Source organism: Chiloscyllium plagiosum, unplaced genomic scaffold (genome assembly GCF_037043375.1).
Source record: "Chiloscyllium plagiosum isolate Xiang-an unplaced genomic scaffold, Cpla_swu_hap1 HiC_scaffold_23, whole genome shotgun sequence".
Classification (NCBI taxonomy): domain Eukaryota; kingdom Metazoa; phylum Chordata; class Chondrichthyes; order Orectolobiformes; family Hemiscylliidae; genus Chiloscyllium; species Chiloscyllium plagiosum.
In genome coordinates, this window is record NW_028270161.1 from 57,997,848 (window position 1) to 58,010,237 (window position 12,390).

The window sequence follows — 12,390 nt, forward strand, 5'->3', positions numbered from 1 at the left end:
TGCTCTCTCCTATTCCAGGCCCTGGAATAAAGATGAAGGAGGTAAAGCCATACTGTGTCTCTGAGCGTTTTGCTTCGACTGAGGCAGATAAGAAGAAAGTGGATAATTGCCGAGTTACGTCCATCTATAAAAAAGGGGATAAACTCAATCCAACTAATTACACACCAGCGTATTTTCAAGCATCAGCAAAGCACAAAAGGAATTGTCAACAGTGCTACTAACTGGCACTGACAAATAACTACTTAGCAGTCTCAGGTCAACGTTTGCCTGGAGCACACACTACACCTTGTCCAAATATGGACAAAAGAACTGAATTACAGGGTGAGTGAGTGACTGCCCTTGACCTCAAGGCAGCATTTGGTTCAATGTGGCATCAAGAAAATCTAGTAAAATTAAAGCCAATGGCATTCTGGGAAACCTCCACTGTTGCAGTCAAATGCAGCACGAGAAACAAAGATTGGTCTCCAGCAATTATGTCTGATTCTCGGACATTACTGCAGGAGTTCATCTAGGTGATATCTTTAAGGTCAACAACTATTATTCACTTCAATAATGACGTTCCATCCTTCATAGGGTCAGAGTGGAGGCACTGATTGATAATTGTAGTGTTTAGTTCTATTCTCAATTCATCAGAAAGAAAGAATCATGCAAGGAAAACTGACCATCATCTGGATGTGGGGGTGATAAGTGGTAGGCAAGCCAAGCAATTATCATTGCCACGTTACAATCATCTCCAATAAGAGAGCCTGACCTTTCCTTGGCATTTAAGGGTACCAACAACCCAAGTTCATCATTAACCAGAAACCTAATTGGAAGAGCTATACAAATACCGTGGCTACAACAGCATATCAGAACCCGAGACTCCACAAAGCCCGTCCACCTTCAACAAGGCTCAAATCAGGAGTGTGATGGAATCATCTCAATTTACCTGGAGTGCAGCTCCAACAAAATGTGAGGAACACAATACCATCAAGAACAAAGAAGTCCACAACCTTCGTTGGGTTCAAATCCCTCTACGGTTTAATCGTTCCCATTTCAGATTGCTAAGAGAAGCAAGGGAGAAAACAATGGAATCAAAAAACCTGCAAATTCATTCCTAGCAGCATTGTATGTGTACCTACAGCATATAGACTATAGCAGTTAAAGGTAATGGTTCCCAACTATTTGTCAAGGGCGATTATGGATAGGCAACAAATTTTGGCCTTGAAAGTAACTTCCACATGAACTCAAAAATATTTTTGAAGTCACTCACTTAAAACTGATCACCAAATAAGTGGTCAAAACTTGCACCACAACCACTGCCTTGGATTTGTCACATTGCTGGCTGCGCACCAGGTGAACAGAAATTTCCAACAAAATATTGAGAAGGCCAACATGGTCACATTGAGCCCCACTGTCAACCTGCTTTCTAGTTAGGAACTCAATCTCTGACAACAGTTAGCAGCTATAACAAATTTGTAACAATGGTATTGACTCTGACTTCAAGATGAACTTCCAACCACAGTTCACCCTCCACTTACACATGTCCATAACAGTTCCACTTGTTTCAGTTCATTTTCTGAAGAAACTCTAATCCATAGATTACCATTCTCGTCTGGATGGTCACCCATCTTCCATCCTACATAACCTAAGCTCATTCAAAACTCTGCTGCCCACATTTTTACTAGCATTTTTCGTTTTAAAATTTCATTATACTGTATTATATTCAGCCTTTTCAGTTTGGTCCTATTCAGCCTTTTTAAAATGAAAGAGACAATGGTAGAGGATGGCAAAGATTGGCACAATGCAACACTGAGGGAATGCCACACAGTTAGACATTAAACAATCTTGTTGCTTACTAGCCAGTATCAAGATTTGTAGTAACTTGTTAAGTGCATGCTGGCTATCACATTTCCTACAATAGACACTTCAAAAGCATTCACCAGCTATTAAACAATCAAGCTGCTTTGTTGTTGTAAAAGGGATATTGAAATACATGTCTTTCTTCCAGCATGTGTGAACAATGCCTGAATCTGACTATTATGCATTTATGGATAATACTCAAATAAAAAACAAAAATGATCAGGTATATATTCATGAAAACAAAAGCACATAATTCTGCAAAGATAAGTTCATGGAGTATTTTTGGGACAGTTTGTTAGTGCAGCATGTTCTGAACACATTTCATAGTCAGACAACAGTTTATATGAGAATTGGTAATGTTCGAAGAGACAGGATTAATTAATGACCTTGTGGTGTCCGAGCCTCGAGGTAACAATGATTATTAAATGACTGGATATCAACTGCAGTGAGGAAGAGAAGTGTGGATCTAAGACTGGTACTTTAAAAACTTAACTAAGGGCAATGGGGACACTATGAATGGGAACTGAGAAATTGGGTTACAGAAAAGGTCAATAGCAATGCAGTGGCAACCATTCAAGGAGATATTTCAGAATACTCAATTAAAGAACAATCCAGTGAACAAGACATTTCAAGAGAACTCACATCTTTCATGGCTAACTGAGTTAAAGGCAGAATCAAAATGAGAGAAATATGAGTGGCAAGTCATATGATTGGATAGAATATAAAAAAATGATTAAAACATTAATAAGGAGAGAGAACTTAGAGTACAAGAAAAAGCTTGAAATATTAAAATAGCATGAGTTTCTACGAGCAAACATTGGTTCGCTCATGAGCACGTCCAGGGAACTAACAAATCAAAACACATAAATGGCAGACAAATTGAACAGATCTTGCATCAACAGAACGAGGCAAGTGCAGTTCCGTCCAGCTGAATGAACAGCACTGAGGTGTGTGCAGTGAGATCAACAAGGACAAGGGAAGGAAAGTTTACCAATGTTGGTCACATACAATGTCATTAATGACTTTGATAAAGGCTTTTTCATGCTGTGACATACTGAGATTAGGTTTGTTCAAATGTGAAGTTCCTAGAAGGACTGCGTGGATTTGGGAGGTGATACTATGTTGAAGAACTTTGACAAGCAGAGAGAGGCTTAAGATGGGCCAATATTACAAGTGTCATTGTGAAGGTCACTAATTGCAGACTCCAACAACAGCTAGATCACGTTCCAAGAGTGGACACATCAACAAATTTAGATAAAAATAACTGAAGCTTCAGGTTATCAGAGGTCTCAATCCATTGCTCGTGCTCAGCGAGACTGCAGCAAGCACTGATATTCACAGTCTGCGTACATTAGCTGGTTCTGCTGGTCTGAAGAGACCTTTGCACCTGGGATGATATGCTAGCTGAGGACTTCCTTGCCAATAGTCAAAACATAGGAAATGTGGATGACAGAATCCTCACTACCTAAACACTAAGCGTGCACAGATTAAATTAAGCGCCATGATTTCCAAAGCATCACTGAACTTTTAGATTTAGATTGATTGCTATCAGAGATCTATTTGCAACATAGATGGTGGGACTCTTCGAATCTTCGACTCGAAGGCTGCATACATGGCATCGAGTGAGTGCTCATCAGAGCTCACATAATGTATTACACGGTTCACATGGAGGATTCTTAGGTACCAAAGGCAGTACTCTACAGCCAGCTAAAACACAGGACCCCACACCAAGGATATAGCCGAGATATGAACCAACCTCAGAGCTTGCAATTTTGGGCAGACCCAAATACAGAAGTTGTTACTATCAAGCGATATTGACATTTGACAAGAGTCAAGTGCCTTCAGAATAAGTGTGCGCAGCATTAAGCCAATACCTCCACCCATCCCTCTAACACTGATTTATATCCAATATTTACAATGAATGATATTGGCTTGGCCTAATGACACACAACATATTACAATAAACTGATTGTGCTTTGTTGAACATCCATTCTTCAAAACAAAGGAAGAATTCATTATCACAACACTGGAGTTGCAGCCATACTCAGCTTTAGGCCATTTCCTAACTTTTAATTTGTAGTCCAAATTTATGACCAAACAGTAGAATTTATTTGACAGAAACAATGATATTGGCATAAATACACCCATTCGTAGGCAAAAACAAGCAGTCCCTATAGAACATGCAATAAACTAAATCACAAATAGTACTGCATCTCAAAAGTTCAATTCAACCACGTAAATTAGGTATTGAAAACTTGACCATTATGACACTCCCTATTGACAAGTGGATAGAACATATTACCCAGAAATACAGTAAAAAAAAAAGACCATTCCGCTCAAGTGATCTGCACCAATATTTACTTTTACACAAAGATTCTCCCACTGACCTCTGCTTCCACATTCTTCCATTCTTATTTTTGCACCAAACCTGCCTAAATAAAATTGGAAGTGTTATTTATTTTAACTACTTTTGACTCAACAGCCTTCTAAACTGTTGAGGAAATACTTCCTAAAGTCAATTGTTAAATTGGTCTGTTAGTGACTGAATTTGACTTTGTGTAAAGTTTCTCTATGTTCACTTTATCAAACCTTCATAAGTCAATGGATCAGGTTTCCTCTTGCATTCTCTTTTCCAGAGAAGAAATCTTTAGCTTAATCAATCCTCTCTTTACCAAACTACATCCTCAATTCTGGTAGCCCTTTTTGCAATGCCACATATGTCCTTTCTTTTGCACAATGACGACAACTGAAATCATAAAATGGTACATAACCCATCTGGAACCTGCCAACTGCCCCTTCCCTATAATTCTTTACTTTTCACATCAGATTCTCACATCCTTAAGAGCAACTAAACAAACGACCCACACATACTTGCAAACAATTAAAATAAAAAGTCATTCAAACTCTTTTTATCGTCCAATAGCCAACAACCAAGTTTACATTTGCTCCCAGTCCCTTTCAAGTTCTTGACATGATGTCGCCGTGGTGACAACCCCTAGGCCTATTTGGTAAATTTGCAATAAAAACACAAGCACTATCCATTCCAAGAGAAAGCTGGAATCTGCTAGAGAAGAATTGAGCTCTCAGAAGGGACTGGTTGCATGAGCACACACTCTGCATTTTGGGGTGCAGCTCAACTTGAGCCCGCTGCCTGCTCCAGAAGGAAGCTCAGTCCATGGGCCTGGCAGGGCGGAATAATGGGACAGAGGCTGGGAGCCGGTTGAGGGGATAAGAAATGAGATGAGGGGAATGTGGCTGCAGCAATGAGGCCGCCGGAGTCGGAGCTGGAGCTGCGGCTGCTCTGGGTGAAAGGTCACCGGGAGGGGGTGAACCGCTTTCGTCAGATATGCAAAAGGTGGCCTGAGGCCGGGACTCTCCGCTGTCCGCCTCGGCCGCCACCTCTTCCTCCTCCTCTCGCGCGCGCACACACACAACGCTTGGAAGGCAGTGCCGCCGCTCCCGTTCCGATGGGGGGGGGAAGAAAAAGGCCCGAGGCCTCTTCAGGCCTGCTCGGGATCCCGGTTCCTTCAAGATCCCGAGGCCTCAGTGGGGCGGCGCCTGTTGGATGTCTATAGCAGCGACCGCTGTCGCCGCCATTTGGGCGTCGGGGCTCGGGACGGAAAGTTCAAGCGCTGTTTCCGCCTCTTACCTGAGACGTTATTTTCAAACGGGGCGGAAAAGCCCAGAAACCTTTCCCCCCCCCTCCCCCCGGTTTCTCGGCTCCGCCGCGGGTCAGAGTTCGTGACCTCTCCCTCGGTTCGGCTGGTGGCGCATGCGCAGGCGGGCGGCGAGGGGTGGTGCCCGACAGCGCCACAAAATGGCCGCCGCAAGCCTGGACTCGAGCCAAAGGTCCGCCGCTCACCCTCTCCTCCCTGCGGAACGGAGGAGACACTGCTCCCGCTGATCTGCCGCGCCGTTCGAAATACTTCAGAGCCGGTGAGGGTCGTCCTGGCTGATGTAGTGTTCTTGGTCAGCAGCCTCCTTTTCAGCGCCTCGGCGCCGGCGGATGATAGCGCCTCAGGAAACTACGTCCGTCCCCCATTTTCTGCCGGGCCTCCTCTCCTCCTCCTCCTCCTCCTCCCCCTCTCTCCACTCCCACCAACAAACAAACGCATACACACACACACACACAGGCAGGCTTGGCTTAGTTCCAGTTCAAGATCAATTATTTATTTCTCTGTTCGAAATTATCGTGAAAAAGGAACAGAAAACACCGGATATCGGAAATCGAAACATCCAAAAACTTTTAAACTGGTAGTCCAAAATGAAAAAAAAAGGAAATTTGAAGTAATACATTCCAGGAAACTTAAAAGTTGAAATGCAAGAAACTTGAAGTTTTCAGCATCTCGCCCTTTTCGAATACTCACGCCTCTGCTTGGTCAATACTACTCAGGCAAGAGCAATGGCAGTTACTTGCTCGTCAAAATTTCCTAACTAGATGAAAGTGAGTACTCAGATGCTGGAGATTCGAGTCGAGAGTATGGTGCTGGAAAGGCGCAGCAGGTCAGGCAATATCCGAGAAGCAGGAGAATCGACGTTTCAGGCATAAGCCCTTCACCAGGAGTCAGGGCTTATGCATGAGTCGTCAATTTTCCTGCTCCTCAGATGCTGCCTGACCTGCTGTGCTTTTCCAGCACCACACTCTCTAAGGCTCCAGTATCTGCAGTCCTCACTTTCTCTGAATTGATAATATTCCAACACAGAAGTCTGATGTACCCATTAAATGTTGGCATTTGAAATCTCATCTGATTAATTTTCAAATTCTTACATGCCCTCACCCATCCATATCTATTACTGCCTGTTGTGGGATATAAATGAATTAATGTTATTTCTGCAACTATAAATTCTGATACAGAACAGGAATAAGAAAATATATATTCAGCAAAAAGAAAGGATATGTTAGCATGAGACGTGATTACAGAACAATGGTGGATGTATGGGCAAACAGGAAAGCATCTGTTTCCCCCGCTTACATGGAGACACAGGAACAAACCCTAATCAAAGAGGTCAAAGTGGCCTCTGGATAGAAATAGATGCTGATAGAAGAAAAGATATGCCTAATCAATAACCTACAATAGACTGACGTCAAACACCCTTATGGGAGTCAGAGATAAGAGTTTGTCACGGACAAGACAGGATAAACAGAAGTTGTGGGATAAGTCTTAAGGAAATGAGTGACGTAAGCGAAGCAGGGAACAAACAATGGAATAAGGAAAACATATGGGAAAAACTGTATAAATTGCAAGGGTTTTTTGGGGTATACTGTGCATTTGTCATTGCCTTACCTGGCAATTAGACAAGGCACCCACCTGCAGGTGTACAAATAAATCAACGCTGCTGTTTCAGATATTTGGTCTCGGACTGAAATTATTGATGTGAGTGGGCTTTGTTTCTCACAATTGGGGGCTCGTCCGGGATTTTCTTCCATCACCGGGGGGAGTGGCTGGCCTTGGACACTGGGAAGACGCGTCCCGTTCCCCATTGAGGAGCAGTCTCGTGACCCGGTTTGGTCTGCTCCCTTGGGTGACTGATGTGAATCCTATAAGAGAGACATCTGAATCAGACAGTGATAGGAGCTCGATAAAAGATACGGTGACAAAAGGGGCCAGGCAATTCTGTGCACAGACCAAGGTAAGAAAATTGACTTTTAAGTATTGCCTTGGTGGCCGGGATTGAGTTTTAGTAGTTAATAAGGGACTAACGAAGGAACTCAATATGGATTGTGCTGTGGGTACGGAAAAAGCCTCCGGGGAAACAAAGTAAGGAAAAGGCAATGGAAATGGAGGTGGGGTCCCTTACAACATTCCTCCGGAAAGTCCTTTGGGCAGGATGTTGTGGAAATTGGCAAAATAATACTTGTACAAGGGAGAAAGATGATTAAATATTGTTGCTTTGTATGGACTAAGGAATCCATTCTTCGTCCAGCTGTCTTCTGGCCAAAGTACAGATCGGACGAAGACTGGGTTTGTGAATATCTGAATTTATATGTAAATGTGCAAGAGTGAGAGAGAGAGAATGTAAAGAGCTGTACAGCTGGTAGGAAGTTTAACCCTTTGTGATTTGGTTTGAGTGAACATTTGTTTGTTGGTGATTGAATGTTTGTGTTTTATTCCCTGGAGCTTGAGTTCCAGGACTGTTTTGAATCTGATTTTTGTTATGGAAACTTAACATGATTTCTTTTAAGGTTAAGGATTCTATCGAGATTATGAAAAAAAAAGAATGATAACTGCTGTTCTTTTTACAGATCATGACTGCCTTACTATCAGTTTCTAACTAATCTCTTTTATCTTTACATAAAAGCGATTTATGGAGGACAGTTGAAGTTTCAGTTCAACATTAGATTGTAGTAAAAGCAAAATTCTATGGTTAATATCTGTGATCTTGGATTCAGCCATTGTTCATGCATTAGAAGTGTTTTTTTAAAAAAAAACTTGAGTAGACAAATTCTTTTAAGGCAAGCTCTGATTATTTTACGACTTATAGTATTGTAATTGAGCAATGATTGGTCAGGACTATTTAAGAAAACTAATTTTGGATCTAAATTAAAGATCTAAAACTGGGTAATTACAGTGAATTGCAAAATTGGGAACTGTGTGCATTTTGCATTTTAATTATTAAATACTGAAGAAATGAACATAAATATATAAATATATTTATAAGTTAGGAACATGCTTTAAAGGTTAGTCAAGCATGAATTGATGAATTGGTGTATGAAGTTATGGGGAGCTAGAAATATTGCAATATTTCTTTAAAAAAAAAAGAAAAAGGGGAAGAACGTAACGACTTATCCCCTTTGGGAGGTACCCATAGGGGACAAAGAGATTGGGTTTGTAAGTGCCCCCCTCACCATTGGGGAGGTCAGAACATTTAAAAAGGAAATGAAGGTCCTGGTTGAGGATCCGGTGGGATTGTCTGAACAAATTGATCAATTTTTGGGGCCCAGTCTGTATACCTGGGCTGAATTAATGTCTATTTTGAATATACTATTTACTGGGGAGGAGAGGGGACTTATACGAGGAGCTGCCATTAAAATATGGGACAGGGAACACCCGATTGGAGATGGGGATGCTGGACAGGGAGAGGTGAAGTTTCCCCTCAGAGACCCCCAGTGGGAAAACCAAAACCCGGAGCATAGAGAGGAAATGAGGGAATTGAAAGACCTGATTCTAAAAGGAATAAGAGAGGCAGTTCCGAAGTCACAGAATTTGATTAAAGCCTTTGAAATTAGACAGGAGAAAGATGAGACTCCCTCAGCTTTCTTGCAAAGATTAAGGGACTCAATGCGGAAATACTCTGGAATGCATCCTGAGGACCCAGTGGCACAGGGTCTTTTGAAAGTACATTTTGTGACAAAAGCATGGCCAGACATACAGAGAAAGATACAGAAGATAGAAGGATGGAGCGAAAAACCATTAGATGAATTGTTGAGAGAGGCACAGAAAGTATTTGTAAAGAGGGAGGATGAGAGACAAAAACAGAAGGCGAAAATGATGGTAGCTACAGTGGATGAGGTAATTAAGAGGAGAATGGAACCAATAGTGAGCAACCGGAGCGGCGGGAGGCAGCATGTCGGACAGAGAGGAAGAGGGAGAGGACAAGGGGGAACATTTGATAGAGGGTTTGAGCGACAAGGGCAGAGATGAAAGTCTCCACAGGCAGGATGCTATTATTGTGGAAAGATAGGGCATTTTAAGCGGGAGTGTTCTGATCTACAAAGGGAAGAAAGGGCAATTCCGCTTATGAATTATGATGAAGAATAGGGGTGTCAGGGGTTCCTGCCCTCGGGGGTCCACCAGGAACCCTTGGTAAACTTGAAGGTGGGACCCTGTAGGGAAGAGGCAGTCTTCCTAGTAGATACGGGGGCAGCACGGTCATCGCTAAATTTTAAACCAAAGAAAGTAGAAATGTTAACACGGTCAATTACTGTTTCGGGGGTGAAAGGGGAAGGATTTACTGTTCCAGTATTTGAACCTATGATGATAGAAGGTCCTAAGGATAGGGTCACAGGGGAACTACTGTATATCCCTGATATAGGAAGCAACTTACTGGGGAGAGACTTAATTATCCTTTTAGGACTGGAGATTGGAATTCAGGAAAAAGAATTATTTGTACAACTGGCAATGTTGACAGAGGACGCAGAGAGAGAGATAGACCCTATAGTATGGGCTAGAGAAGGGAATCGTGGAAAACTACAGATCCCTCCCCTTACAATAAATTTAAAACGAAAAGGAGACGTTATCTGTGAACGACAATATCCTATTTCCATAGAAGGTAAACGAGGACTGCAGCCAGTAATTGAGGGACTGATTAGAGATGGACTATTGGAACCATGTATGTCTCCTTATAATACCCCAATTCTACCAGTACGGAAAACTGATGGAACTTATCGATTGGTGCAGATTTGAGAACATTAAATCGGATAGTACAGATCAGGCACCCAGTGGTGTCAAACCCCTACACGTTATTAAGTAAGATCCCTCATGATTACAGATGTGTAATAGATTTAAAGGATGCCTTTTGGGCTTGTCCCTTGGCGGAGGAAAGATTTGGGACTATCCCCCTATGAAATTTTATTTGGATGACCTTATCTGGGAACGCAGGGAGAATTGCCAATTCCCGAAACTAAAGAATTGTTTTTAAAGAAGTATATACTGGGCTTGTCCTCCTCTTTATCTTTCCTCAGAAAACAGGGTCTATTGGCACAGACTCCGCCCCTTGAATTTGCTGTTCACCCCATCCGGCCAGGAGATTGGGTCTTAATAAAATCATGGACAGGGACTAAGCTGCAGCCAGACTGGGAAGGGCCATATCAGGCTCTTTTGACTACCGAAACGGCAATAAGGACGGCGGAAAAAGGCTGGACTCATTATACTCGGATCAAAGGGCCAGTGGACCCTCCAGTTGAGGAAGAAGTCTGGACAGCCGAATCAACGCAAGACCCGCTGAAACTCAGACTAAAGAGTCTTTGAGTAATTGACTATACAGTGGCGACGCGAGCGCGGGATTATTTCTGTAAGATTGTATATTAAGCCTTTTTGTGTTTTAGCATAATGATTAGAATACTGGGAATGCTTAGAGTTATGATGCTAGCCGTCTTGGTATTAGGATTTTGTCAAATATCATTTTCATATGTATTATTAATGGTTCCTGAGTCTGATAATCCACAAGTAATAGACACTGATGTATGTAGCTTAGTAAATTGTGGGAATGTAGCTAATCAGAGACAATACCGCAACTCAGAGATACATCTTAAGTCCTATGGGGATGGCCTCGGGGATGGTACCTGGTATAATGGTCTTGTCACAATACACCGGGCCCCCTTCCGACCAGCTCGCGATTGTCTCGATAAGAAGTGTAACCCCATATATTTAACGATAAGGAAAACCACATGGCACGAAGCAGTTTTGGGGGGTGGCACTTATGAGATACAATTAAATGAAACATTTGGGATTGAAATGAAAGCAAATGGGAAGGAGTTTGTGGGCTGTTGTTTTCGAATTAGCGTAGGACAGGGAAAACGGGTAGAATTACTGGGTAATGAGATACAACCTTTCACCCCTCCCGATGATCCTAAAGTAATAAAAATTATAGAGGTAAAGGATTTGAAACAGACCATCGAGATAGAGACTGGGTACGGGGATGCAAATGCCTGGGTTGAATGGGTAAAGTATACTGTAAAAAGTCTGAACAAAAGCAGGTGGTTCCCTTTCCGCTCAGGTGGAAGCAAGACAGGAAGGGCATGAAATGTATGATAGCCCTGTACCAGGATGAGACTGCATGGAATGATAGGAATTGTACCTCCCTATCTCTAATGTTCCCTCCCTTGGAGGAGAAAGTTGCAAAAGTTCCCCCCACATTTTCTGCTGCAGTTGGAAATCACAAGTCGTGTGTGCACAGGCGAGGTACGAGTCGGTCGAGAGATTTGGGGGAGCTGAAATTATGTACAGAGATTAAGAATGTTACCGAAACGGAGAAGGGAGGGAACTACTCAGCATTAAAGGTTCCCCGAGCGGATCTGTGGTGGTACTGTGGAGGAAAAATATTGAGACCCACCCTACCTCCGGATTGGAAAGGGATATGTGCAATTGTACAATTGGCAATTCCATTTACCTTGGCATTTGAGAAGGAGAAGATAGTAAGAAAAAGGGAAGGGGTAAGAGATTACTGTTAGATACTTCTTTTGATGACAGGATTTATCTTGATTCAGTAGGAGTCCCTAGGGGAGTACCTGAATTCAAAGCTCGTAACCAGATTGCAGCAGGCTTTGAGTCAGCTCTCTTTTGGTGGGTAACAATTAATAAAAATGTAGACTGGATAAATTACATTTTCTATAATCAACAGCGATTTATAAATTATACAAGAGAGGCGGTTAAAGGAATATCAGAACAGCTTGATGCGACAAGTAGGATGGCATGGGAAAACAGAATAGCCCTTGATATGATTTTAGCAGAGAAAGGGGGTGTATGTGTGATGTTAGGAGGAAGCTGTTGTACCTTTATTCCTAATAACACTGCGCCTGATGGTTCAATTACTCGGGCCTTACGGGGA

General features: G+C 42.4%; 1 protein-coding gene across 10 annotated transcripts in view; it reads right to left on the reverse strand.

The window, feature by feature from the left end:
* The window catches only part of nr2c1 (nuclear receptor subfamily 2, group C, member 1), a 126,945-nt gene extending 120,883 nt beyond the window's left edge, over positions 1–6,062 (reverse strand). For 4 of the 10 annotated variants that reach the window (XM_087999719.1, XM_087999715.1, XM_087999718.1 and 1 more), the window contains exons 1-2: positions 5,492–5,621; positions 929–1,043 (exon numbers count right to left, since the gene is read on the reverse strand). The gene's annotated coding sequence lies outside the window, so the exon portion shown is untranslated. Of the gene's footprint in view, positions 1–928; positions 1,239–5,491; positions 5,635–5,704 lie in introns of those variants that run through there. The other 6 variants (XM_087999712.1, XM_087999716.1, XM_087999714.1 and 3 more) reach the window with 6 other exon arrangements.
* Between the last annotated feature and the right edge of the window lie 6,328 nt (positions 6,063–12,390).